Source organism: Chiloscyllium punctatum, chromosome 10 (genome assembly GCF_047496795.1).
Source record: "Chiloscyllium punctatum isolate Juve2018m chromosome 10, sChiPun1.3, whole genome shotgun sequence".
In the NCBI taxonomy this organism is placed as follows: Eukaryota; Metazoa; Chordata; class Chondrichthyes; order Orectolobiformes; family Hemiscylliidae; genus Chiloscyllium; species Chiloscyllium punctatum.
The window spans coordinates 30,661,188-30,689,171 of record NC_092748.1 but is presented as its reverse complement, the minus strand read 5'-3'; positions in this window follow the sequence as shown (position 1 = coordinate 30,689,171).

The window sequence follows — 27,984 nt, the reverse complement described above, 5'->3', positions numbered from 1 at the left end:
CTCGTCAACCAAGGCTCCCTCACACGACCATTTCTTTCCTGCCTGATCGGTACATACATATCAAGGACACGTCGTATCTGCTCCTTGAAAAAGTCCCACATTTCCACCACATCCTTCCCTGACAGCCTATGCTCCCAACGTATGCTCCTCAAATCCTGTCTTACAGCATCGTAATTTCCCTTCCCCCAATTGTAAAAACTTCCTTGTTGTGTGCACCTATCCCTCTCCATAACCAAGGTGAAAGTGACAGAATTGTGGTCGCCATCACCAAAATGTTCACCCACTAACAAGCCCACCACTTGTCCCGGTTCGTTACCGAGTACCAAATCCAATATGGCCTCCCCTCTGGTTGGACAATCTACATACTGCGTTAGAAAAGCTTCCTGGACACACTGCACAAACACCGCCCCATCCAATCTACTTGATCTAAAGAGCTTCCAATCAATATTTGGGAAGTTGAAGTCGCCCATGACTACGACCCTGTGGCTTCTGCACCTTTCCAAAATCTGTTTCCCAATCTGTTTCTCCACATCTTTGCTGCTATTGGGGGGCCTATAATAAACACCCAACAAGGTGACTGCACCTTTCCTATTTCTGACTTCAGCCCATACTACCTCCAGAGGCAGATCTCCCTCAAACTTCCTTTCTGCAGCCGTTATACCATTTCTAATTAGCAATGCCACCCCCCCTCCTTTTTTACCACCCTCCCTAATCTTACTGAAACATCTGTAACCAGGAACCTCCAACAGCCATTCCTGTCCCTCATCTATCCATGTTTCCGTGATGGCTACAACATCGTAGTCCCAGGTACCGATCCATGCCTTAAGTTCACCCACCTTATTTCTGATACTCCTTGCATTGAAGTATACGCACTTGAGCCCATCTCTGTGTCCGTAAGTAGTCCCTGTCAGTGCTACCTTCTCCACAGCCTCCCTACAGTCTTGGACATCCTGACACACAGCTAGCTTACTTGCTGGACTACAAGTCCGGATCCCATCCCCCTGCCAAATTAGTTTAAACCCCCCCGAAGAGTGCTAGCAAACCTACCCCCCAGGATATTGGTGCCCTTCTGGTTCAGGTGCAACCCGTCCTGTTTATACAGGTCCCACCTTCCCCAGAATGCAGTCCAATTGTCCAAATATCTGAAGCCCTCCCTCCTACACCATCCTTGCAGCCACGTGTTCAACTGCACTCTCTCCCTATTCTTTGCCTCTCTGTCACGTGGCACCGGCAACAACCCAGAGATGACGACTCTGTCTGTCCTAGCTTTTTGCTTCCAGCCTAACTCCTTGAGCTCTTGAATGACCTCCCCGCCCCTCTTCCTACCTATGTCGTTGGTGCCAATGTGTACCACGACTTCTGGCTGCACACCCTCCCCCTTAAGGATTCTGAAGACACGGTCCGAGACGTCTCGGACCCTAGCACCCGAGATTGCATGTAGATTGCCTGAAATTCAAAGTACTTTACTAAAAAAATGTTAGCTTTAGGTGCTTTGGTTAGTAACCTTCAATCTTTTGCATTTATGTGTTTTATTTCTTTGAAGTGCCGCCCAAGTTACCTCAAGCCCATGGTACCTTTGTATCCTATTCCATGTCTCATTGCTGACTTCTTGCTTCCTTCATTTTTATCCACAATAACCAACATCAAAATGTTTTATTCTTTTCACCAAAACTATCTCCTTAAAAACACCTCTATATAGATGCTTAACCCTGTCACTGGCAATTCCACACTGCTGACTGGAGACTTAGCATGTTGAGTTGTTTAATGACGTATTCCCAAGTATGAAACATTGGTACTCACAGAATGAATTGGTATTTATCTCTCCTGTAACTCTTTCTCCAGATCACTCCTTTTTAACTTGTCTCAGTGAAATCAAAATCACAAAATAATTCCAATCATAGGGTGGCATGGTGGCTCAGTGGTGAGCACTGCTGTCTCACAGCGCCAGGGACCCAGATTCGATTCCAGCCTCAGGCGACTGTCTGTGTGGAGTTTGCATGTTCTCCCTATGTCTGTGTGGGCTTCCTCTGGCTGCTCCAGTTTCTTTCCATTGTCCAAAGATGTACAGGTTAGGTGAATTGGCCATGCTAAATTGCCCATAGTGTTCAGGGATGTGTTGGCTAGGTGCATGAGTCACGGGTAAATGTAGAGTGACAGGGGAATGGATTTGGTAGGACATTCTTTGGAGGGTCAGTGTGAATGTGTTGGGCAAAAAGGCCTGTTTCCACATTGTAGGCAATTATTTAAAAAATGATTTCCTGTGAATATTGCACGTTCTTCCCCTCGATTCTCTATGAAGCATTTGATACAACTAAGATGTTCACCCTCCCTTCAAGGAACTGCCTTGCATGCCTCCAATCTTACCAACTCAAATACAGTGCATTTCAACTCTTGACTGTGCTCTTTCTAATGTTCAGCTCCTGACTCAGCCTTGAGAAGATAAGAACATAAGGAAAAGGAGCAGGAGGAAGCCATCTAGCTCTTCAAGCCTGCTCTATCATTCAATAAGGTCATGGCTGATCTTTGCGTGAACTCAGTTCCACTTATCTGCCTGCTCACCATAACCCTTACTGTTCAAAAATGTATCTTTACCTTAAAAACATTTCACAAAGTAGCCTCAACTGCTTCACTGGACAGGGAATTCCACAGATTCATACAGCCATAAAGTCATAGAGATGTACAGCATGGAAACAGACCCTTCGGTCCAACCCGTCCATGCCGACCAGATATTCCAACCCAATCTAGTCCCACCTGCCAGCACCCGGCCATATCCCTCCAAACCCTTCCTATTCATATACCCATCCAAATGCCTCTTAAATGTTGCAATTTGAGTGAAGAAATTCCTCTTCAACTCATTCCTAAATATGCTGTCCCTTATTTTGAGTCTATGCCCCCTCATTCTATTTCACCCACCAGTGGAAACAACCTCCCTGCATCTACCTTATGTAATTCCTTCATAATTTTATATGTTCCTATAAGATCCGCTTCATTCTTCTAAATTCCAATAAATATAATCACAGTCTACTCAGTGTCTTCTCAGAAGCCAACCCCCTCAACTCCAGAAACAACCTAGTGAACCTCCTCTGCACCCCCTTTCTCAAGTACGGAGAACAAAACCATACACACAGTACTCCAGGTGTGGCCTCACTAGCACCCTGTACAGTGGCAATATAACCTTCCTATTTTTAAACTTCATCCCTCCAACAATGAAGGACAATGTTCTCTTTTCCTTCTTAATTACCTGGCATGCCTGCAAGCCAACTTTTTGTGATTCATGTACAAGGATACCCAGGTCCCTCTGCACAGCAGCATGCCGCAATTTTTCACCATTTAAATAATAGTCCATTCTGTTGTCATTCCTACTAACATTGTATTCCATCTGCCGGACCCTTGCCCACTCACCTAACCTCTCTATATCCCTCTGCAGATGTTTAGTGTCCTCTGCACACTTTGTTCTACCACTCATTTTAGTGTAATCTGTGAATTTTGACACATTACTCTTTGTCCACTACTCTAAATCACTTATGTAAATTGTAAACAATTGCAGTCCCAACACTGATCCATGAGGCACACCACCAGTGAGTAATTGCCAACTAGAAAAGCACTAATTTATCCCCAATCCTTGTTTTCTGTTAATTTACCAATCTTCAATTCATGCTAATACATTACCCATAACACCATGAACTTTTATCGAATGCAGCAGTCTTGTCGAATACCTTCTGCAAATCCAGATACACCACCTCCACTAGTTACCCATTGTCCGCCATGTTTGCAATGTCCTCAAAGAATTCCAGAAAATGAGTTAAACATGACTTGCCTTTCATAAACCCATGTTGCATCTGCCCAATGGGACAATTTCTATCCAGATGTCTCACTATTTCTTTCTTGATTACAGTATCAAGCATTTTCCCCACTACAGAATTTAAGCTAATGGGCCTATAGTTATCCGCATTTTGTCTAATTCCTTTTAAAAACAGTGGCCGCCTCAGAACCGCCTCAGAGTCCACTGCATTTTGGTAAATTGCCAAGAAAGAGTCCAACAAGAAACTTCCTTCCTCCTTTTCCTCCTCATTTTGAGTGCGAGCAGCAGCTGCGTTTTGACGAACCTGGAAGGCTACAGCTAATGTAAGACAGTTTGTTTGAAAATTACTTGCCGGTAGCGGACAGCGGTGTTTTTCTTTCTTCACAGAAAGAGCGGGAGCAGCAGGGGGAAGTGACGACGACCAGAGGGCCAGCCGGGAACCGAAGGCTGGTGTAGCGCAAGCTTACCTGGGTAGGATTTTTTTCCCTATAAAAGCGTGCAGGAGAGGAACCCGAGGCACTACAGAGGTAGTGCCTTTCACAACCGCCCTCCTCCTCTAACCTAATAATAAGACCCGTTGTGGTAAGTAGGTAAGTGCTGCATTTTGCTTGTTCTGTTCTTTAGACCTAGTTTGTTTTTTTTTAAAAGGTTACTTTGAGAGGGATGGCAGTGAAGGCAGTGCAATGTTCCTCTTGCAACATGTTTGAGGTGAGGGATGCCATGGTCGTCCCTGCTGATTACACTGGCAGGAAGTGCACCCATCTCCAGCTTCTCCAAGACCGTGTTAGGGAACTGGAGCTGGAGTTGGATGAACTTAGGATCTTTCGGGAGGCAGAGGGGGTCATAGATAGGAGCTTTAGGGAAGTGGTAACTCCAAAGATTGCAGACAAATGGGTGACAGTGAGGGGGAGTGGGAGGAAGCAGCCAGTGCAGGGACCCCCTGCGGCCGTTCCCCTCAAGAACAAGTATACCGTTTTGGATACTTATGGGGGGGACGACTTACCAGGGGTAAGCAACGGGGTTCAGGCCTCTGGCACGGAGCCTGTCCCCGTTGCTCAGAAGGGAAGGGTAGAGAAGAGCAGAGCAATAGTTATCGGGGACTCGATAGTTCGGGGCACAGATAGGCGGTTTTGTGGGGGCGAGAGAGACTCACTTTTGGTATGTTGCCTCCCAGGTGCAAGGGTACATGACGTCTCTGATCGTGTTTTCCGGGTCCTTAAGGGGGAGGGGGAGCAGCCCGAAGTCGTGGTCCACATTGGCACCAACGACATAGGTAGGAGGAGGGCTGAGGATGTTAGGCAGGCTTTCAGGGAGCTAGGTTGGAAGCTCAGAGGTAGAACAAACAGAGTTGTTGTCTCTGGTTTGTTACCCGTGCCACGTGATAGAGAGTCGAGGAATAGGGAGAGAGAACAGTTAAATGCGTGGCTACAGGGATGGTGCAGGAGCGAGGGATTCCAGTTTCTGGATAACTGGGGTTCTTTCTGGGGAAGGTGGGACCTCTATAAACAGGAAGGTCTACACCTGAACCTGAGGGGCACCAGTATCCTTGGGGGGAGGTTTGCTAGTGCTCTTGGGGGGGTGTTAAACTAACTCTGCAGGGGCATGGGAACCTAGACTGTAGCTTTAGGGTGCAGGACCTGGAGTGTAGGGAGGTTAGGAACATGGCATCAATCTCAAAGGAGAGTGCCTGTAAACAGGAAAGTGGCTTGAAGTGTGTATACTTCAATGCAAGAAGTATACGAAATAAGGTAGGTGAACTTGCAGCGTGGGTTGGTACCTGGGACTTCGATGTTGTGGCTATTACGGAGACATGGGTAGAACAGGGACAGGGACAGGATTGGCTGTTGCAGGTTCCAGGGTTTAAATGTTTTAGTAGGGTCAGAGGTGGGGGGTAAAACCGGGGTGGGGGTGGGGGGGACTGCTTGTCAAAAGATAGTATTACAGCAGTGGAAAGGACGATGGATGAAGACTCTCCATCTGAGGTTAGGAATAGGAAAGGTGAGGTCACCCTGTTAGGAGTTTTCTACAGGCCTCCTAATAGTCCTAGAGATGTAGAAGAAAGGATTGCGAGGATGATTCAGGAGAAGAGTGAAAGTAGCAGGGTGGTTGTTATGGGGGACTTTAACTTCCCAGATATTGACTGGGAAAGCTATAGCTCGAGTTCATTAGATGGGTCGGTGTTTGTCCAATGTGTGCAGGAGGGTTTCCTGACACAATATGTAGACAGGCCAACAAGAGGAGAGGCCATACTGGATTTGGTTCTGGGTAATGAACCAGGCCAGGTGTTAGAATTGGAGGTAGGTGAGCACTTTGGTGACAGTGACCACAATTCGGTGACTTTTACTCTAGTGATGGAGAGGGATAAGTGTGCACTTCAGGGCAAGAGTTATACCTGGGGGCAGGGAAATTATGATGCGGTGAGGCACGACTTAGGATGAGTGGCTTGGAAAAGTAGGCTTCAAGGCAAGGGTGCAATTGATATGTGGAGCTTGTTCAAAGAGCAACTATTGAGTGTCCTTGATAAATATGTACCTGTCAGGCAGGGAGGAAAGGGTCGTGTGAGGGAGCCGTGGTTTAATAAGGAATTGGAATCCCTTGTTAAAGGGAAGAGGGCGGCCTATGTAAAGATGAGGCGTGAAGGTTCAGTTGGGGTGATTGAGAGTTATAAGGTAGCCAGGAAGGATCTGAAGAGAGAGCTAAGAGCAGCAAGGAGGGGACATGAAAAGTCCTTAGTTGGTAGGATTAGGGAAAACCCAAAGACTTTCTATAGGTATGTCAGGAATAAAAGAATGACAAGGGTAGGAATAAGTCCAGTCAAGGATAGTAGTGGGAAGTTGCGTGTGGAGGCTGAAGAGATTGGGGAGGCACTGAATGACTACTTTTCGTCAGTATTCACTCAGGAACAGGACATTGTTGCTGATGTGAATACTGAGTCACAATTAATTAGAATGGACGGCTTTGAGGTATGTAGGGAAGAGGTGTTGGAAATTCTGGAAAGGGTGAAAATAGATAAGTCCCCTGGACCTGAAGGCATTTATCCTAGGATTCTCTGGGAAGCAAGGGAGGAGATTGCAGAGCCATTGGCCTTGATTTTTATGTCCTCGTCTACAGGAATAGTGCCAGAAGACTGGAGGATAGCAAATGTGGTTCCCTTGTTCAAGAAGGGGAGTAGGGATAACCCTAGTAACTATAGGCCGGTGAGTCTCACTTCTGTTGTGGGCAAAGTCTTAGCGAGAATTGTAAGGGATAGGATTTATGAACATCTGGATAGGAATAATGTGATCAAGGATAGTCAGCATGGTTTTGTGAAGGGCAGGTCATGCCTCACAAACCTTATTGAATTCTTTGAGAAGGTGACTAAGGAGGTGGATGAGGGTAAAGCGGTAGATGTGGTATATATGGATTTTAGTAAGGCAGTTGATAAGGTTCCCCATGGTAGGCTACTGCAAAAAATACGGAGGTATGGCATTGAGGGTGAGTTGGAGGTTTGGATTAGGAATTGGCTGGCTGGAAGAAGACAGAGGGTAGTAGTTGATGGTAAAGGTTCATCTTGGAGTGCAGTTACTAGCAATGTTCCACAAGGATCTGTTTTGGGACCATTGCTGTTTGTCATTTTTATAAATGACCTGGAGGAGGGACTAGAAGGTTGGGTGAGCAAGTTGGCAGATGATACAAAAGTCGGTGGAGTTCTTGACAGTGAGGAAGGATGTGTCAGGTTACAGCGGGATATAGATAAGCTGCAGAGCTAGGCAGAAAGGTGGCAAATGGAGTTCAATGTGGGTAAGTGTGAGGTGATTCACTTTGGTATGAGTAACAAAAAGATGGGGTACTGGGCTAATGGTCAGATACTTGGTAGTGTGGATGAGCAGAGGAATCATCTTGTCCATGTACACAGATCTCTGAAAGTTGCCGCCCAGGTAAATAGTGTGGTGAAGAAGGCATATGGCGTACTGGCTTTTATTGATAGAGGAATTGAGTTCCGAAGTCCTGAGGTCATGTTGCAGTTGTATAAGACTCTGGTGCGGCCGCATCTGGAGTATTGTGTGCAGTTTTGGTCGCCATACTATAGGAAGGATGTGGAGGCACTGGAACGGGTACAGAGGAGGTTTACCAGGATGTTGTCTGGTGTGGTAGGAAGATCGTATGAGGAAAGGCTGAGGCACTTGGGGCTGTTTTCATTGGAGAAAAGAAGGTTTAGGAGTGACTTGATAGAGGTGTACAAGATGATTAGGGGTTTAGATAGGGTTGACCATGAGAACCTGTTTCTACATATGAAGTCAGCTATATTGAGGGGGCATAGCTTTAAATTAAGGGGTGGTAGGTATAGGGCAGATGTTAGGGGTAGATTCTTTACTCAGCGAGTCGTGAGTTCATGGAATGCCTTGCCAGTAGCAGTGGTGGACTCTCCCTCTTTATGGGCATTTAAATGGGCATTGGATAGGCATATGGAGGATAGTGGGCTAGTGTAGGTTAGGTGGGCTTGGATCGGCGCAACATCGAGGGCCAAATACTGCGCTGTATTTTTTCTATGTTTCTATGTTTCTAAGTAAGGTCTTTAAATTAATATATAGGATGAGGGGAAAACTTAAATTATTTTTAAAGTAGTCATTGTTCATGATAAGAAATGCAACAGTCAATTTTGCTTAGGTCCCACAATATGTGATCGGAATCATATATTTTATAAAAAGCAAACTATTAATGGGACATAAATATTGACCATGATTGAAGATCTTGTGAATCACAGAATAAACAGCATATAAGTTGGGATGTAGAATTGTTAAGAAGTCAATGGCTGGCAGGAAGAAAGTTTTCAGAAACAACAGTGGAATGATTCTTTTCCATCCTGTATGAACTTTTGGATCACTGCAAATCTGGTTGTGGAGCTACAATAACTCATTCTCTTAATCCAAATACGAACATTTGGTTCCAATTTATCAAATTGAGATGAGGTTAATCCTTTCAGAGTCCTCTCCGCAGCTTTTCATTATGCTGGGTCTGGGATCAAGACATCAGAGTTCTTTACCACTTGTTCATCAAAACAAAATACTCCTGACATTGAATGGGTGATGGGGTCATCTCTTAGGAAACAATGTATTTCCATTTTACACGTACATTATTCAACGTGGTGTATTCAGAGCTCAATGAGGCCATGTGGCTTTTGTTGAAATCAAGGGAAATTTTCCCAAATTACCAGCTAATTAATGACCTTAAACCAACAAGAGAAGATTCCTAATATCTTGAATGCAGCTTTGTATAAGAAAAGTGTCTGGAATCTTGCTCGCAACACAAGTTGATTCCATGATTCCTTACAGAGGTAGTGGAGAAAGTCCTTGAATATTTTTAAGACAGATAGGTTCTTAATATGCAATGGGATGAAAGATGATTAAGGTAAGTAGAAATATGCTGAGTTGATTGTAGCTTTTGAAACTCAGTCAAGTTTTCTTAGTAACATAATAGTGGCTTTTGGGGAAATATTTAAAATGCAAAGCAGAAGCTATTAACATTTTCTAAGCTACAACACATGGTCTGTCAATCAAAGCAGTCCAGCAGGATTGGTTTTTAACTCCCATGACAGCTGAAATGTGTATTTTGCTTAGGTTCAATGAGCTGTAGTTTAAAGAAAAGTCTTAAGATCATGATAGAATTGCGTCTATGCCTTGCCTTTAAAATAATTCATTTTACTCCTTGTGCCTTGATTACTATGTATTATAGCAACTCTTCCTGATAATTAATCTGTTGTGGATTTACAAGCTGCACACACAGACATCAGTTGGTTGTTACAATACCTGCTTCAGAACTTGTAATGTGTTTCGCTGTTTAAAATAGACAAACCCATGGAATTAATCAGCCTCTAAGCAATTGATTGTGACATTATTTTCAGTAATGTGACAACAATTCTGAACAACTGCAAAACCTATCCACTCTTAAAGGTCATCTCCATTTACTCTTTCAATTTGTGACTTCCAAACTGTAGCTTACAGTTCTTGGACTAGCTAAAGTAGGATGTGTTTTAATTGAGCACTAAACGTCCAATTAGCAAAAAACTCTAAATCTGAATCCTATCCACCACTTTTAATAGTTTGCAGAGTCTTGTAATCTGTAAGGCCAATAAAAGCCCTCAAAACAATATATCAATAGTAGGATTGATAAGTATCATTTCATCCTGCCCATTTTGAAAGAAAAGGCAGGTTCTGGAGTTTTAAGTTTTCAATGTTCTTGCAGCCTTGATTTCAAGTCCTATCCCGGTAACCATCACAACTGCTTAAAAAACTGGTTCACTTTGTATGTTTGCCATGTGCATAAAGTATTAGTAAAAAAAAATACATCTCACATTTTGAGCATTGATTTTGTTCCGAGCCTTGAGCATCACATACCTCCGATAAAAATATCATCCACAGCCTGAACTTTGGTTTTTACATACTCTAAAATTTGATAATTTATTGCGTGCAGGAGGTAAAGAGAAATCTGATCACTAATCTGCCTGAATATCATTACCAAATTGTACTTTAGCTGTTAAACTGTCAGAAGGGGTGAACAGTAGACAAATAAGTTAACTGAATTGTGACAAAAAAGTAATAATGATAGATTTATGGTACCTGAGGATATAGAACAAGGTGAAAAGAAATTGAAACAATATCATACTGAACTCCGGAAAGTTCTTGTTTCATCTCACTCTCCATTCCCCATTACTTTTCCCTGTATAACCTGCATTTATTTTTCTTTTAAAGTGTACATCCAATGTGCTTAGAAAGGGTTAACTGTTATATTTTTCTCAAATGAGTAAACATGTTTCATGATTTTTTCCAAAATGTTTTCAACAGATTAATCTGCTTTACTGGCTTGGCACCAATCCTTTCAAGCCAAAAGCCAGAGTCCTCTGGGATTTTCTCTCATTTATTGGCCATATTTAAGGTACATTTTTAAGAAAACTAACTGGATTGCACTTTCAAAGAGCTGGCACAGGCAAATGGCCCAAATGGCCATAGTTGATGTCATAAGATTCTGTTACAATTTTAAGAAAAAGTTACTTCTCAGTGCTGTTCTGAACTTCACTGCGCTTCACGGGAGTGTATGCATTAAATAGAACAGGCCTTCTCTGAAATTCCGCTTAATTTTAATCCTACATCTACTTTCACCAGCAAGCAGAAGTTTGAAGATGTAATCCAAAACAAAAAGCACTTAATTGTGGGTCACCATTACAGCTTCATAGTTTCAGATGTACATGTTTCTTCTGAGGAGCTGCATCTGCCCTTCAGGATTATGCCCGTTCTTTGTTAATGTAAACCAAAATTTATCTCATCCTTTCTCAATAGTCCTTATCGACTTAAAATATTTAACCGCTTTTCCCCTAGAAGATCAAAGCTGCAGCCACTCAGCATAGCAGAGCATTCCATGTTCCATCTGTTCCCCTGATATAGAACTTCCTCGACACTTAGTCTTCTGGCTGGTTAGAAAGCCTGTGGCAATTTAAGAAGGAGATAGATTTTTCATTAGTAATGGATTGAAGGGTTAGAGAGCGCGGGCAGGAAAGTGGAGATTTGGCCAAGGTGAGATCAGCCATGATTGTATTAAATGGCAGAGCAAGCTTGATGGGTTGAATTGTCTACTTCTGCTCCTATTTTCTACATTTCTATTTTTCTATGTCAGAGGACAACAACTTTTTCTTAAAGGAAATAATTCCATTCACTAATGAAGCTCAGCACAAATTGTGGCAATCTTTGGCTCTTGTTTTAGTTATTAAATAAACATTGCCAGACAATAAATAGGATAATCAGATGGCAGCAATAACATAACTCTTACAGTATTTAAGACTAACCCTTTGTCATAATGTAATTTCGCTTAGTTAAAAATCACATAACACCATAATCAACCACCTGATGAAGGAGCAGTGCTCTGAAAGCTAGTGCTTCCAAATAAACTTGTTGGACTATAACTTGGTAATGTATGATTTTTCAATTTGTACACCCCAGTCCAACACCGGCATCTCCAAATCATAATTTCACTTACCATGCTAATGAATGCAGCAATAATCCCATATCAACCCAATTTTTTCTTACCAACTATAGATGTTATCTGATTTCAGTAACATTTGAGGTTCCGAAGACAGCGAAATATAATGCCCGTGCTCAAATAAAATGGTTTAATTCCTGAACTTTAGACCTTTACACCATGTCAACTAGTCTGAGTTGTCCAGCAGAATTAGTTTCTATCTACTCAATCCCTGCAGGATGAAGGGAGATTGATTTCTGACCCACCAATTACAGGAAGAGGAGGTGTTGTGCACACACCCCTTCTAACCACACCCACCCATTTAACTGGTATTTTTGTACATGGGCAGTTGTTATCTGAATGATGCAAGTAGTCACTTTATCAGATAATGTCAGGAAAATCGTGATCCTTCATCTGTTCAGCTCATGTTCATGTTGCTGTGTATAGAGCTGGATTCCTGTCCAGTTATGATCATAAAACCATAAGACATAGGAGTTGAAATTAGATTATTCAGCCCATCTAGTCTGCTCTGCCATTCAATCATGGCTGATAAATTTCTCAAACCCCTTCTCCCACTTTCTCCCCATAACCTTGATCCCCTTGATACTCAAGAACCTATCTATCTCAGTCTTAAATATATTTAATGACCTAGTCTCCACAGCCTTCTGTGGCAATTAATTCCATAGATTCACTACTCTCTGGCAGAAGATGTTTCTCCTTATCTCTGCTCTAAAAGGTCTTCCCTTTATTTAAGACTGTGTCCTCGGGTACTAGTCTCTCCTACCAATGGAAACATCTCCCAACATCTACCCTGTCCAGGCCATTCAGCATTCTATATGTTTCAATTAGATCCCCCCTCATTCTGGTGAACCTCCTTTGAACACGCTCCAGGACCAATACATCCTTCCTGAGGTGGGCCCAAACCTGCTCACAATACTCCAAATGTGGTCTGACCAAACCTTATAGAGCTTCAGAAGTACATCCCTGCTTTTATATTCATGTCCTCTCAAAATAAATGCCGTCATTGCATTTGTTATCCATGCTACCACCTTACATCTGATATGATGGGTCCTTACCTCACTCAGTAGCCTCCTATGCTGCACCTTGTCGAAGGCCTTCTTGAAGTCCAGGTAGATAACATCCATTGACTCTCCTTGGTCTAACCTGCTTATTACTTCCTCAAAGAAGTCTAGCAGATTTGTCAGGCATGACCTCCCCTTAGTGAAATCATGCTTACTTTGCCATATTTTACCATATATTTCCAAGTATTCAGAAATCTCATCCTTCACAATGGATTCCAGGATCTTACCCACAACTGATGTTAGGCTAATCAGTCTGTAATTTTCTGTCTTTTGACTTACTCCCTTTTTAAACAGGGATGTCGCATTAGCGATTTTCCAGTCATAGAGTCATAGAGATATACAGCACAAAAACAGACCCTTTGATCCACCTCACCCATGCCAACCAGATATCCCAACATAATCTAGTCCCACCTGCCAGCGCTTGGTCCATATCCCCCTGAACCCTTCCTATTCATATACCCATCCAGATGTCCTCTAAATGCTGCAAATGTACCAGCCTCCACCACTTCCTCTGGCAGCTCATTTCATATACACACCACCCTCTGCGTGAAAAAATTGCCCCTTAGGTCCCTTTTATATCTTTCCCTCTCACCCTAAACCTATGCCCTAGAGTTCCAAACTCCCCCGTCCCAGGGAAAAGACTTTGTCTTTTTATCATATCCATGCCCCTCATAATATTATAAACTTCTATAAGAACACCCCTCAGCCACCGACGCTCCAGGGAAAACAGCCCCAACCTTATGGGAGGCACGGTGGCTCAGTGGTTCGCACTGTTGCCTCACAGCACCAGGGTCCCAGGTTCGATTCCAGCCTTGGGCGACTGTCTGTATGGAGTTTGCACATTCTCCCCATGTCTGTGGGTTTCCTCCCTCAATCCAAAGATGTGCAGGACAGATGAATTGACCATGCTAAATTGCTCATAGTGTTAGGTGCATTAGTCAGAGGGAAATAGGTCTCAGTGTGTTACTCTTCAAAGGGTCGGTGTGGACTGGTTGGGCCGAAAGGCTTGTTTCCGCACGATAGGGAATCTAATCTAATCTATTTAGCCTCTCCCTATAGCTCAAACCCCAACCATGGCAATATTCTTGTAAATCTTTTTTCAACATTTTTAAGTTTCACAACAGCCTTCCATTAGGAAGGAGACCAGAAATTCATTCCATATTCCAAAAGTCTCCTCATCAATGTCCTGTAGAGCTACAACATGGGCTCCCAACTCCTATACTCAATACTCTGACCAATAAAGGAAAGCATACCAATGGCTTCTTCGCTATCTTATCTGCTTGTGACTCTACTTTCAAGGAATTATTAACCTGCACTCCAATGTCTCTTTGTTAAGCAACACTCCCCAGGACCTTACTATTAAGTATAGATCCTGCTTTGATTTGCTTTCTCAAAATGCAGCACCTCACATTTATCTAAATTAAACTCCATATGCCACTTGTCAGCCCATCAGCCCATCTGATCACTATCCACTACACCTCCAATTTTAGTGTCATCTGCAAACTTACTAACTATACCTCCTACGTTCCCAATCAAATCATTTATATACAGAGGAACCTCGATTAGCTGAACGAGATGGGTGGGCACTATTTTGTTCAGATAATTGATTATTCAGTTAGTTGATTTCCTCTGGGGCTCGGATTTTCTGTGAAGTCTGCTCCCTGCTCAGGAGACTAGGCAGGAGCACACCGCGTGTGAGCCCTGCCCCCCAATCCCACCCCCACCCACCTCCCAAATCCACTCCCACCCTCTGCCCACTTCCCACCCCATGTCCACCCCACCCTCCCGTCCACCCCCACCCACTGTCTGACCCCATCCATGCCCCCGCCCCCCCCCCGCCCCCCCCCCCCCCCCCCCCCAACCTCTGGGGTAGCCGGACTGTACACAACAGTAAGACTGCTGCTGCCTTTGTGGGGTAAGTCTCCAAATAGCACACACACATTGAACATTTTACTGCAACATTTTGACAGCTTCCACCTTTGCCCTGCACAGAACAATGTTGGAGAGATTATCTGGGGAAGCAGGGTTTAGGGTTCACCCCTTTGTAGAACTCCAGGGAAAGTGTGGAAGGAGAGAGAGGGCAGGAGGTCAGTCATATAGTGACAGTGCCTGGACTGTCCAGGACTGCTCTTGGCAGCATTTCAGTGAGCCAAGTTTGTTTTTAATCATTGTACCTGTAAACAAAAGATGTGATCAGGGTTGAAGCAGCTCTTTGGCGTAATGTTTCTATCGGGACCCTGAGATCCTCTTCGAACAATCCGATATTCAGATATTTGATATTTGGATAATTGAGGTTCCTCTGTAACTGACAAAAAGTAGTGGACCCAGCATCGATCCTCACGGTACTCCACTGGTCACAGGCCTCCTGTCTGAAAAGCAACCCTCCATCACCATCCTGTTTTCTGCCTTTGAGCCAGTTCTGTATCCAAGTGGCTAGTTCTCCAGGTATTCCATGAGATCTAACCTTGCTAATCAGTCTCCTATGGGGAACCTTGTCGAATGCCTTACTGAAGTCCTCTGGGACTCTTGTTGATTCTAGCAATTCCTGGAAGATCATCGCTAACACCTCCACTATCTCTTCAGCTATCTCTCTTAGAACTCTGGGGTGTAGTCCATCTGATGATGTTAGCTACCATCAGGCCATTCCGTTTTTCAGTTCTTCTCCCCAGTGATACCTACCATACTCAGCTCTGTCCCTGTACTCTCTTGAATTTTTGGGATATGACTCGTGTCTTCCACCATGAAGATTGATGCAAAGTAAATATTCAGTTCCTCAGCCATTTCCTTATTCCCTACTATTATCTCTCCAGTGTCATTTTCCAGCATTCTAATGCCCACTTTTGCCCCTTCCATATCTAAATCCTTTCCTTTAATGGGCGCAGCACTCAGACTACTCAGCAAGAGTTTCCTCTATGCCATTTACTTCAAGATAGAGTTACCTGCCTATCAGCACAGGATCAATTTCTTCAGCTCCTTCTGGTCACTTCTTTGGTGCTGGCCCCTATCCAGGCCACATTTTGCCTGTGGTTGGATTTTTTTTCTCCAGACGCCACAAACACTATATTTTGCCTTTCAGTCACTAGGAGTCATTGTAGCAGCTTTGTGTCTTTCATGGATCTCTGCCTATGGTAGCACTGAACTTCCTGTTGCATCATTGTATTAGCTTAGTCATACTACCACTTGCCTTTCCAAAGCCCTGAAGGTTACTGTGCCTCCAGACCACTCCCAGTGCGACTAACTCACCTCTTGGTTAATTAAGGACTTCACCTCTGAGAGGAGGTGATGGCAGAGCAGCTCAAATCTGTTACCTTCCAACTTTTGTTATTGACAAAGATGCGCTGCAGCTCCATGGAATACCCTATGATACGCTTTACTCCAGACCATCATCATAGACAATGGCTGTTTCCATTCAGGTCAAGGTATAAATTCATTGTCATCTAAGGCTGTGATACAATCTATGATCTCTGGTGATATTGTACAATTGAATAATTGGATAAAGGATAGTCTGAGAACTGGTATATCAAAGCGGAGAATGTTCGAACAATCTGTCATGGGCAAAGGGGAAAAGGGGTGAATTTAAATTATGATTACTTTTCCCCCTTAAGCCTACCACAGTAAGGTTTAGTTTGATTTACTCTTTTCCCTTTTTACTACGATCCCATGCTAAAGTAGTGTGTTCCCCAAAGCGTGTTCCCCAAATCTGATTTTTGGATTTCAATAGTTGAAATGAACTCTCAGCAAAATTCTTTAAGATGAAATCAGTGATAGGGTTTATGAAAATTTAACATTCCAAACATCGCGAAATTGCTTTACCACTCAATATAAACACTTAGGAAGTTAAGGAAGACAGGATGGGAGAGATTGTAAATTCCAAGTTTTGGTAAATCCAGATGTATGAAAACGAATCGGTTTATGGGTCACAACTTCCTGGAGATCAGTGTTCAATCGTAGATTATTTTGCCAGCTGGGTGCAGTATGTTTCATTCTTGCAAAGAATATATCCAAACATAAATGTGGAGACAGCTACAGAGTCTAAGGCAGGCTGCAATCAACCTGGAAATCCCGCTTTCCCTCTCTGGTGGTCAAACAGCAACTCAGATTCCCAGAATTTATATATATAAGTAATTCAACCGGTTCCAAGCCCTCCTGATGAAAGGCTTTTGCCTGAAATGTCGATTCTGCTGCTCCTTGGATGCTGCCTGACCTGCTGTGCTTTTCCCACGCCACACTCTTAACTCTAATCTCCAGCATCTGCAGTCCTCACTTTTGCCCAGTTCCAATTTCAGACACATGACAAGGCCAGGCACGGAGTGCTGATCACTCATTTTAGTAGCTAATTGTAAAGTAATTTAGCTAAATTAGCATTACATCCCTCATTTAGAGGTTCCATTGCAAGGTGATGTGCTAACTACAAAAGCATATAGCACCCCTTCTACCATAACGAATCTTGATATTTTCCTTTGTTGAGAGCTGGCTGGAAGCAGATGGCTCATTTCCGGTTTATTTATGTCAATGCCTTTATGTGTACTCCTTTAGTGGAACGTCTATACAATGCAGGGGGTTCAAAAGCTTTTGGAAATATGATTATGTGATCATCTTTGGCCATTTTATGAGTCCAGTAAGATTGTCCACTTTTAAAATTAACAGAATTTAGTTGCAAAAATATAGAAGGCTTGAAAGATGTTTAATTTTGGAATTTGTCTATATATTCTTCTGACCTAGGCAAATTCATTAATTTCCCATTGCACAATCAATCCATACCGCACTCTCTGACTGGAAAGACACAAGCTCAATTAAGATTGGTCATAACTTCACATGCTACTGATCATTCCCAAGCCACCAACATCAATTAAAGCAAAATATGATCAGATTTGCGTCAGGCAGCAAATTCTCCAGCCACAAGCTTGCATTATCCCTGTCTGGACCAGCATTAGGTCAAAACCAATTCTTATCTCTTGGAAGACAACACTAAGTGACAAGTGTGACATTTGATCATGAGCAGACAAAAACATTTCACAATGATGATTATGAGGATATATTTCCTTTTCTAATGAGAGACTGTGATGTTGATCATTCGCCCCATCAAGTTGATTACACAGACCCGACCTCCAGTTCTTCGACCTCAGGAGACTTTGGTACTATGTCTCAAGAATATTTCTGAACTTAGAGTGAATGGACAAGCTGAACGCTTCATATTTACTTTCTTTTTGTGTGACTTAACTTAAAGTATGGCTTTTAGTTTTATAAGGAGGAAATATGGAAGCCATCATTTTGTCTCCCAGTTTGGAATCACATTTCTTGACTCAGCAAAACCAATTCTGGGCAGAAAGGGCTTAGAACTTTGGATTTTTGATCTGGGGGTCTGATAGTCTTGGAGTCATGAACAGCAACTCCAAAAGCTTTACAGAGGTGCTCTGAGCAGAAGGCTTGCCTAAGTGCACAAGCACTTTGTCCAAGATTTGCACAACATTGAAAAAAAACAGCTCTTTAGCTCTCACTACATGTCATCATTTACACAGTCCTCAACCCTTGTCCATGCCGACACATGCCAACTTATTGTTCCAAAGACCTCCATGGGCTCTCATTGCTTGGAGGCCAACTTCTGTCCCTCTGTCTGCAATTGCTCTTTATAGCATCTATGCCAATTTATGTCAACCCGTACATCTTTCTGTACATCATCTTTTGCACTTACATCTACCATGTCAACTCACTCCGTATCCACCATGAATGGATCTCAGGGTCTCTCTTCCTCAGAAAGTATTTGATGGAGAATCACTGAATAATTTAAAGACCGTTGTAGAAAGATTCCTGACCATCAAGGCAGTCAATGTTTAATGGGGTTAAGCAGTAAAGTGGAATCAAGACCAAGGTCTTATTGAATTGCAGAGTAGGTTAGGGAGTTACACATGCTCTGAATCATTTGCATGTTCATGTCTATAGAAACCTTTCAAGTTTCACAGCATCTTTCCGATAGGAAGGAGACCAGAATTGCACGCAATTCTGGTCTCCTTCCTACTGGAAAGATGTTGTGAAACTTGAAAGGGTTCAGAAAAGATTTTCCAAGGATGTTGCCAGGGTTGGAGGATTTAAGCTATAGGGAGAGGCTGAACAGGCTGGGGCTGTTTTTCATGGAGCATCGAAGGCTGAAGGGTGACCCTATAGAGATTTACAAAATTATGAGGGGCATTGATAGGATAAATAGACAAAGTCTTTTCCCTTGGGTCAGGGAGTCCAGAACTAGAGGACATAAGTTTAGGGTGACAGGGGAAAGATATAAAAGAGACCTAAGCGGCAACTTTTTCATGCAGAGGCTGGTACGTGTATGGAATGAGCTGCCAAAGGAAGTGGTGGAAGCTGGTACAATTGCAACATTTAAGAGGCGTTTGGATGGGTATATGAATAGGAAGGGTTTGGAAGGATATGGGCCAGGTGCTAACAGGTGGGACTAGAGTGGGTTGGGATATCTGGACATCAGGGACGGGTTGGACTGAAGGGTCTGTTTCCATGCTGTACATCTCCATGACTCTGCCATCATTTTCGCAATGAGAAAGATGCAGAAATTCAAGCTGCAGTGTTCAATTGTTCTGTGTTTGATTATGTGAATCTTTTTTACTATTGATATCACTGTGTTTGACTTGTTAAGCCTGGCATGGTGACTTAGAGATAAGTAAACAAACTGTAAAACATACTGGAATCTAAGCTATAAGCATGGATTAGACATCTTGAGCTGCAGGCATCTTTGAGAAATTCTTCTAAATAACTTTCTGTCACATATGCAGAACTGATCTACATCTTTATGCAGCTGTATGATATAGTATGTTCTCAGTCACATGAAACCCATTCTGAATCTGTACCTCTCTGTGATACGAGTATGACTTAAGTCCAGAGAAAATGCACAGAAACTGCTCATCTTCCCTTTGAGTTGGACTGTTTCCAATATGCACGCCAGTTGAATGACTCTGACTCTGAGTGAGACTGACTGGACAGCATCATTGAATCACTAGGGACAAACTTGCTGGCAGAAATTTCTAAATACTAAAGACTAAGACATATGCACTTCATATACAATTAAATAATTTTAAAGGCAGTGCCTTAGGGAAGCCAGCTTGAGTTTGCTCATTAAGTCAAAAGCACACAATATCTGAGCTCCATTAATGCTACTGTTTCTTTCAGAAAACATATTCTCACCAGGTTGAGTTCTTGGTATATGTGTTACATTTGCTTTTCTTCACTTGTAATCTATTCCGTAATGATTCAACATTTCTGACTACAGGCTGAAATTCTTTATTTTTAGGAATTAACATAGAATTCTAATTTAATTCCAAATTTAATTTCTAATCTGATTTTTTTCAGTAATACCCCATTATAATTATTTCAAAATGTTGCCATTTATTTCACAAAATAAACTTTAAAATTTTATGTTATGTTTCCTGTTATGGCCTGGTCAACATTAATTTTCTGGGAATTCTGCCACAGACTATAGACTTTATTACAATTTTTGTAGAATTCCATAACAAATCGTAACAATTTCTTATAATCCCAGACCAATGCTACTGATTAGTGCTCCTGTTTTGCCAGACTTAATAGTATGTGTTTCTCTCCTTACACTATTCTGTTTTATTTTAAATGGCATCATTATTTCAGACTTGGTAATTGTCTCTACATGACATTAAGAAACAGCTGAAGGCGCTGCAGATACTGCAAAGGCTATGGATTCTAATAGCATTCTAGCAGCAGTGAAGAAGACTTGAGCTCCAGAATTAGTTCTGTCCACAGCCAAGCTTTTCCTGTACAGTTACAATGTGGGCAATTACCTGTCAATGTGAAAAATTGCCCAGGTATGTCCTGTACTCAAAAACCCTGACAAATTCAACTCATCGATTACTGCCCCATCAGTCTACTCTTAACTATCGAATAAAGTGATGGACAAGATAGTCAACAGTGCTATCAAGCAGCACTTGCTTCATAATAAAACTGGACACTGCTGCTCTGTTTTGATTTTTGCAAAGCTATTCAGCTCTTGATCTTATTATAACCTTCATTCAAGCATGGACAAAAGGTCTGAACTATAGAGGGGAGTCGAGAGTGACTGCCTTTAACATCAAGGCAGCATTTGTTTGATGTCTCTTGAAATACTAAATTATAAGAGAGAAACTGGTTTTAATATTTACTTTCAAATGATTCACATCAACTTACAAGCAATGCTCTTAGCAGTGCCCATTATTAGTTGCTTCATCCATCAACTATATTTACTCAGTTACAGCATTGCACATTTAATCATTTTAAAAGGGGCATTTATGATTAAAGATGGCCAATCTTCTTCCAGCTGCGTTATTTACTTTGTCACACTTTTCTGAATATAGTTTAGAAGTGATTACCAAGATTCTGTTTTGAATCTTTGTAAATGAAAGGAGGTTTCTTCCCTTAGATAGGAAAGAGTGTATTTGAAAATCTCCATGAATCATCTCTTTGAGGAAAGAAGTGAAAACTGGAAGGAAAAAATGTATAAAAATACTCTAGTTTCAATACCTTTATGTGAGACATTTAAACCTATTACTTATAACTTCCAGCATCAATGTTTATGTTCACATTGCCATTTCCACAGCAACTATACCTCAAACAGTCAGAACCAAGGAATGGATTAGTTTTCAATAAAATCCACAAATATGCACAAGGATTATAATTTCGATTTAACCAATAATTTCCAGACATACTTCCAAAAGTAAAGGAGACTGGCAATAAATGCTCCAAATATATATTTCAGGATTCTTGTGAGAAACCACTTCATTTTCTATTTTCACTCACTTATTAAGGGGATAAAAAGGGAGAATTAACAGGATGATTTCCAATCTGCAACCTGGTCATAGCAGGATCAAGTACCCTCTTGATCTCAGCAGGTTAAATGGGGTGGCACAGTGGCTCAGTGGTTAGTGCTGCTGTTTCACAGTGCTAGGGGCCTGGGTTCAATTCTAGCCTTGGGTGGCTGTTTGTGTGGATTTTGCTGTTCTGTCTGTGTGGGTTTCCACCCACTGACCAAAGATGTGTAGGTTAACCAGGTTGGCCATGTTAAATTGCCTATAGTGTCCAGGGATATGTAAGTAGGTGAATTAACCATGGAGATTGCAGGAGTAGAATGGGTCTGGATGGGATATTCTTTAAAGGTCCAGTGTGGACTTGGTGGGCTGAATAGCCTGCTTTCACACTATAGTGATTCTATCTACTCAGTTTCCCAAGGCCACAGACAGTTTGGATTTCTTGACGTAAGTTGATCCCTTACGTATCCATTGAACATCCACTTGTTATAGAAATGTACAGCACAGAAATAGACCCTTCAGTCAACTCGTCCATACTGACCAGATATCTGAATCTAATCTAGTCCCATTTGTCAGTGCTTGGCCCATATCCCTCTAAATCCTTCCTATTCATATACCCATCCAGATGCCTTTTAAATGTTGTAATTGTACCAGCCTCCACCACTTCCTCTGGCAGCTCATTCCATACCCATATCACTAAGTGCGTGAAAAAGTTGCCCCTTAGGTTCTTTTAAAATATTTCCCCTCTCTCCTTTAACCTATGTTTTCTGAACTCGCCCACCACAGGGAAATGATTTTGTCTATTTACCCTACCCATGCCCCTAATGATTTTATAAACCTCTATAAGGTCACCCCTCAGCCTCCGATGGTCCAGGGAAAACAGCCCCAGCCTGTTCAGCCTCTCCCTGTAGCTCAAACCTTCCAACTCTGGCAACATCCTTGTAAATCTTTTCTGAACCCTTTAAAGTTTGACAACACCATTCCGATAAGAGGTTGACCAGAATTGTAGGAATATTCCAAAAGTGCCTAACCAATGTCCTTTTCTATGTCTGCATTGGCTCCTTTCAGAACATGCAATTCTCTCTATTGGTGGGTTTATAGTATGCTTCAGAAAAGCTTTTGCTTCAATGATTGATGCCTTCTCTGTTGAATACATCTCAATCAATCTTTTTTGAAAATTCCACCTTTACCAAACGCAGATCATTCTACTATAATATGAATTTCATTAATGCAAATTCGCTATAACCTGCTTGACAGACTAGGGCTGCTGTTTCCAAAGCTCAAACTCTTAAAACATGTTTTGGTTACAATGTGATTCTAGCCATTAGTTTAAATGGTGCTGCTATTATGCGATTTTCTCATAACACAGGGTTGCACGAGAATGGAACTACTGCATTATAGCAGAACTGAATGTATTTACCAAACATACAGCAACCTACCGATGTTGAAATTGCTAAGCCTTCAGTGAGTGGCAACTGTTCAAACACAAATGCAAAGTAATTGCATTTGACATTGTTTCTTGTAATAGAATTGTTAATACACAATGAGTCATCATGTTTAAATTGGTGAACATTCAGGGTGCACCTTCATTCTGCTGTCTTTAAGAGAGTGCTCAGTATTGCAATTGCACTGTGATACATGCGACTATTGTGAATGCTGAACAAGTCACATCTCTTGGTAGTAATCAAGTCAAGTGGATGCCAATAGCTAGATCTTGGGTGATACCATGATACCAATGGCAATGCTTGCCCTGAAAGAAAATGTTAGTGATGCATTCATTCAGGGCAGAAAACTGAAGAAGCCATTGGCTGTTGTCATTGATCTTGCCTACACCTGAATGACCAAGGCACATTGACCGTCAATGTCTACATGACCAATCATGTATCCATCAACTAGAACAACTAAGCCGTTCCTATTTGGAATATGTTCCAGAATGAAGTATAAGCAAACCATGTAATTGATCCATGTGTGGGATGTTGGCATACAACATTGGTATGTAAGTACACACAATGGTCTTTCCAATTGATATATATAAAAAGATGAAGTATGCCTCAAAGCACGACTGTGAAGCTGACACCAATTTCATAATAGTCACCTGTGCTCTTGGCACACCAACAGAAGTATAGCTGGCTTGATGCATGAAGTCTACATTGGTTAATTTGGTTTCCTGCATAGCAGGAATGTCAACATCAACCTTGAGTATCTCATGGTCAATCAGGCTTGTCTTGTGTATACTGAGTTGAAAGTGGATGACTTTTCATGCCAGAGCACTGAAACTTGATGTTTCTAAACCAGAAAATTTGTATTTTCATTTTTGTCTTTGCTGCACAGCCTCGGCATTGGTTTAGGATTTTTAGGCTTACCTAGAATTGAATTTCCATCTTGACTTATTAAGCTGATACATAGGCGGAACATACAAACCTATTTCTGAGCCTGGTCAGATGTAGGATTGACAGAAGCTGCTTGCTTGAAGGAATGAACAACTATGTAATCGACTACACTGGAATCTTATTTCAGATTTAATCCTTCAGCCTTAATCTCTCATCTTTGTCATTAACATTAAAGGTGCCATCTAGCAAGATCCCAATCACCAATCTGGCATCTCCAAGAAGGTTGAGCAAAGTTTGTGAAGAAAAGCAATTGAGCAATGTTTCCAGGTGACTTTGGGCAGCAGTTATGAGGTTTCTGGAAATGAAAGAACAAGTGTCAAGATCTTATCTGGAAGTAGGTGTTTTTGAAAGTCTTGAGTTAACAACTCCAACCCATCTTTCTGGCAAAGCACAGCTAAGATAATTAAATACTTCCCCACATATCTGTTATTGGCCCAAATCTTTAAAAGCCAGCACCATCTAAAAGCTGAATTCTGATTACTCAGTACTACATACTCAATGCTCCTATTTTATATTGGATTTCAGTGGAAAAACCTCAAGGGACATTTAAATGAGATAAATGATGACAAATTAGTAAATTCACTTCTTCAGGACATTGGTCAATGGAAAATTCAGGCCTGTTAGTACAAAGTCCAACCCAAATCAATGTGTAGAATTTTATGATTATTATATAAAAATTCTTAGGCTTTTGAATGACATTGATTCCAGATTTGTTGCAGATACCATTAAAAAATACAATTGTAGTTTGAGCAATTGAATCATTTGAATACTCAGGATATTTCATGAGAAAATCTGTTTGTCAATTATTTTGCTCTTGCCATTTTATGTGAATTGGAAACTTCTTTAGGTTGCAGTTTTCCTGGCAACTCTGAGATTTCTTGTACTTGATGCGGTACACTAGTAGTCATACTAATCAAACTTGTACCCTAGAGACATAAACTCAGATTGCCAATTTTGTGTGGAATTAATGCCAACTGTACAGTAAAAACTCCATTGTCCACTGATGTAACTGCTTTATAACTGTTATCCAGTGTTAAGGCCAACTGAAACTGTGGTTGAGGGAGATGATTTCTAACAGCGGCAGAATGCTAAAATGTCTTGTTAAAATCGACTAATATGCCAGAAAGAAATCTGTGAAAAGTAAAAAAATAAAATATGGTCATTTACAAGCAATGTTTGTGCACACAAGCATCAAGCAGTGACCATCTTCAATAAGAGAGTGAGTCTAACCATCACCTCTTGATGTTCACTGGCATTGTGATCACTGCGACCCCAGTGTCAAAATCCTGGGGTTACCACAGACAAGAAACTGAACGGGACCAGCCATATAAATACAAGAGCAGGTCAGAGGCTTATCAATTCTGTGGTGAGTAACTCACCACAAAGTCCTGTCCAGCATCCAAAGGCACAAATCAGGAAGGAATACTTCCCACTTGTCTGGTGAGTCCAATTTCTACAACATGCAAGAAGCCTGGTTTCATCCAGGATAAAGCAGTCCCTTTATTGGTATCCATACACCACCTTCAAAGTTCATACTCTTCACCACTGGCATACAGTAATATCTTGAGTACTACTTGCTTGTGGACAACAACACCTTATCAAATATCTTAACAGCACCTTTCAAGCCTAAAGTCTCCACCACCTAGTAGGATGAAGGCAGCTCATATGTGGGAACACCATGACCTGCAAGTTCCTCACCAAGCCACACACCAACACGGTTTGAAGCTATTGACTGGAAAAGGAGCCTAGCAGGAATGACAGTGGAACAGCAATGACGGGAGTATCTGGGAGTAATTCAGGAGACACAGCAGAGATTCATCCCAAGGAAGACGAAGCATGGCACAGGGAGGATGAGGCAATCATGGCTGACTAGGGAAGTCAGGGATAGCATAAAATCAAAAGAGAAGGCACGTAGTGTGGCGAAGGGTAGTGGGAAAACAGGGGATTGGGAAGCTTACAAAAACATACAGAAGGTAACAAAAAAAGAAATAAGGTGGGAGAAGATTAAATATGAGGATAAGCTAGCCAGTAATATAAAGGAAGACTATAAGATTTTCTTTAGATATACAAAGGGCAAAAGAGAGGCAAAAGTGGACGATGGGCCACTGGAAAATGATGCTGGGGAGATAGTAATGGGGAACAAGGAAATGGCTGAGGAACTAAATAATTACTTTGCTTCAGTCTTCACGGTGGAAGATATATGTAATATCCCAAAACTTCAGGAGAGTAACGGGGCAGAGCTGAGCATGGTGGCCATAACCAAGGTGAAGGTGCGGGAAAATCTGAATGGCATGAAGGTGGATAAATCACCTGGACCAGATGGACTACACCCCAGTGTTCTAAAGGAGATAGCTGAGGAGACAGTGGAGGCATTAGTGGTGATCTTTCAGGAATTGCCAGAATCAAGGCGGGTCCCAGAGGACTGGAAAATGGCTAACATGACGCCCCTACTTAAAAAGGGATAAGGCAAAAGATGGAAAATTACAGACCGATTAGGCTAACCTCAGTTGTGGGTAAGATCCTGGAATCCATTGTGAAGGATGAGATTTCTGAATATTTGGAAGTGTATGGGAAAAGAAGGGCAAAGTCAGCATGGTTTCATCAAGGGGAGTTCATGCGTGACAAATCTGCTAGAATTCTTTGAGGACGTAATGAGCAGGTTAGACCAAGGAGAACCAATGGATGTTATCTACCTGGGCGTCAAGAAGGCCATTGACAAGATGCTGCACAGAAGACTACTAAGTAAGATAAGGACCCATGATGTTAGAGGCAAGGTGCTAGCATGGATAGAAGCTTGGCTGTCTGGCAGAAAGCAAAGAGTGGGAACAAAGGATCCTTCTCAGGATGGCAACCAGTGACAAGTGGTGTTCCGCAAGGCTCAGTGTTGGGACCACAACTTTTCACTTTATACATTAATGCTAAAGATGAAGGAACTGAAGACATTCTGGTTACGTTTGCAGGTAATACAGTGATAAGTAGAGAAACAGGTAACATTGAGGAAGTAGGGAGGCTGCAGAAGAGTTTGTACAGGTTAGGAGAGTGGGCCAAGAAGTGACTGATGGAGTACAACATAGCAAAGTGTGAGGTCATGCACTTTGGTAGGAAGAGTAGAGGGATTGATGCCTTGTGACAATGCCCATTCTGAGAGTCCTTATAGAAAGTAGGCAGGAAAGTGGAGTTGAGGCTGAGATGAGATCAGCCATGATCATATTGAATGCCAGAGCAGCCTCAACGTGCTGAATTGCCTACTCCTGCTTCTGGTTCTTATGTTCTTATACAAGGGCAAAGATGATAAGTAAATTGTGTTTAGAGGATGTGGGGTTGGCATTATACTAAAGGTGGTAAGAAAGAAATCAAACCAGCAGAGAAATATAAATTATAAAAGCTGACGTCACAATCTAAAATTATTCAGCTCAACAATGGATTGAGAAAAGCTCCAAAACATTCAGTAGAAAGACGAGTGACTATTCCTTGTAATGAATGTTAAGCAAACACAGCATGAGGTCAAGGACAGAAAGATTGGAGTGGGAGCAAGGTGGAAAATTAAAATGACAGGCAACTGAGTGCGCAACTTTGTGGGGCTAGACAAGTTTGTGGTACTGTGGGGCAGTCAGCAACATGACATGTCATTTCTCAGATTAAACCTGAATGTTTTCCACATTTTATTTTATATGGACATGGACTGCTCCAATACCTGATAAGTTGTGAATGGTACTGGGTATTTTGTAATCATCATCAAATGCCCCCAATTCTGACCTTATGTTGTGATGCAGTGCGAGTGTGACATGTGGGCTGGCTACGAATATGTTATGCAACCTCTTGTACACCTCTCATTCTCGTAATTCAGGTACATGCTGTTACATTTAAGCATTTGAAGTGAAATCATGCATCAGGTATCTAGGGGAAGA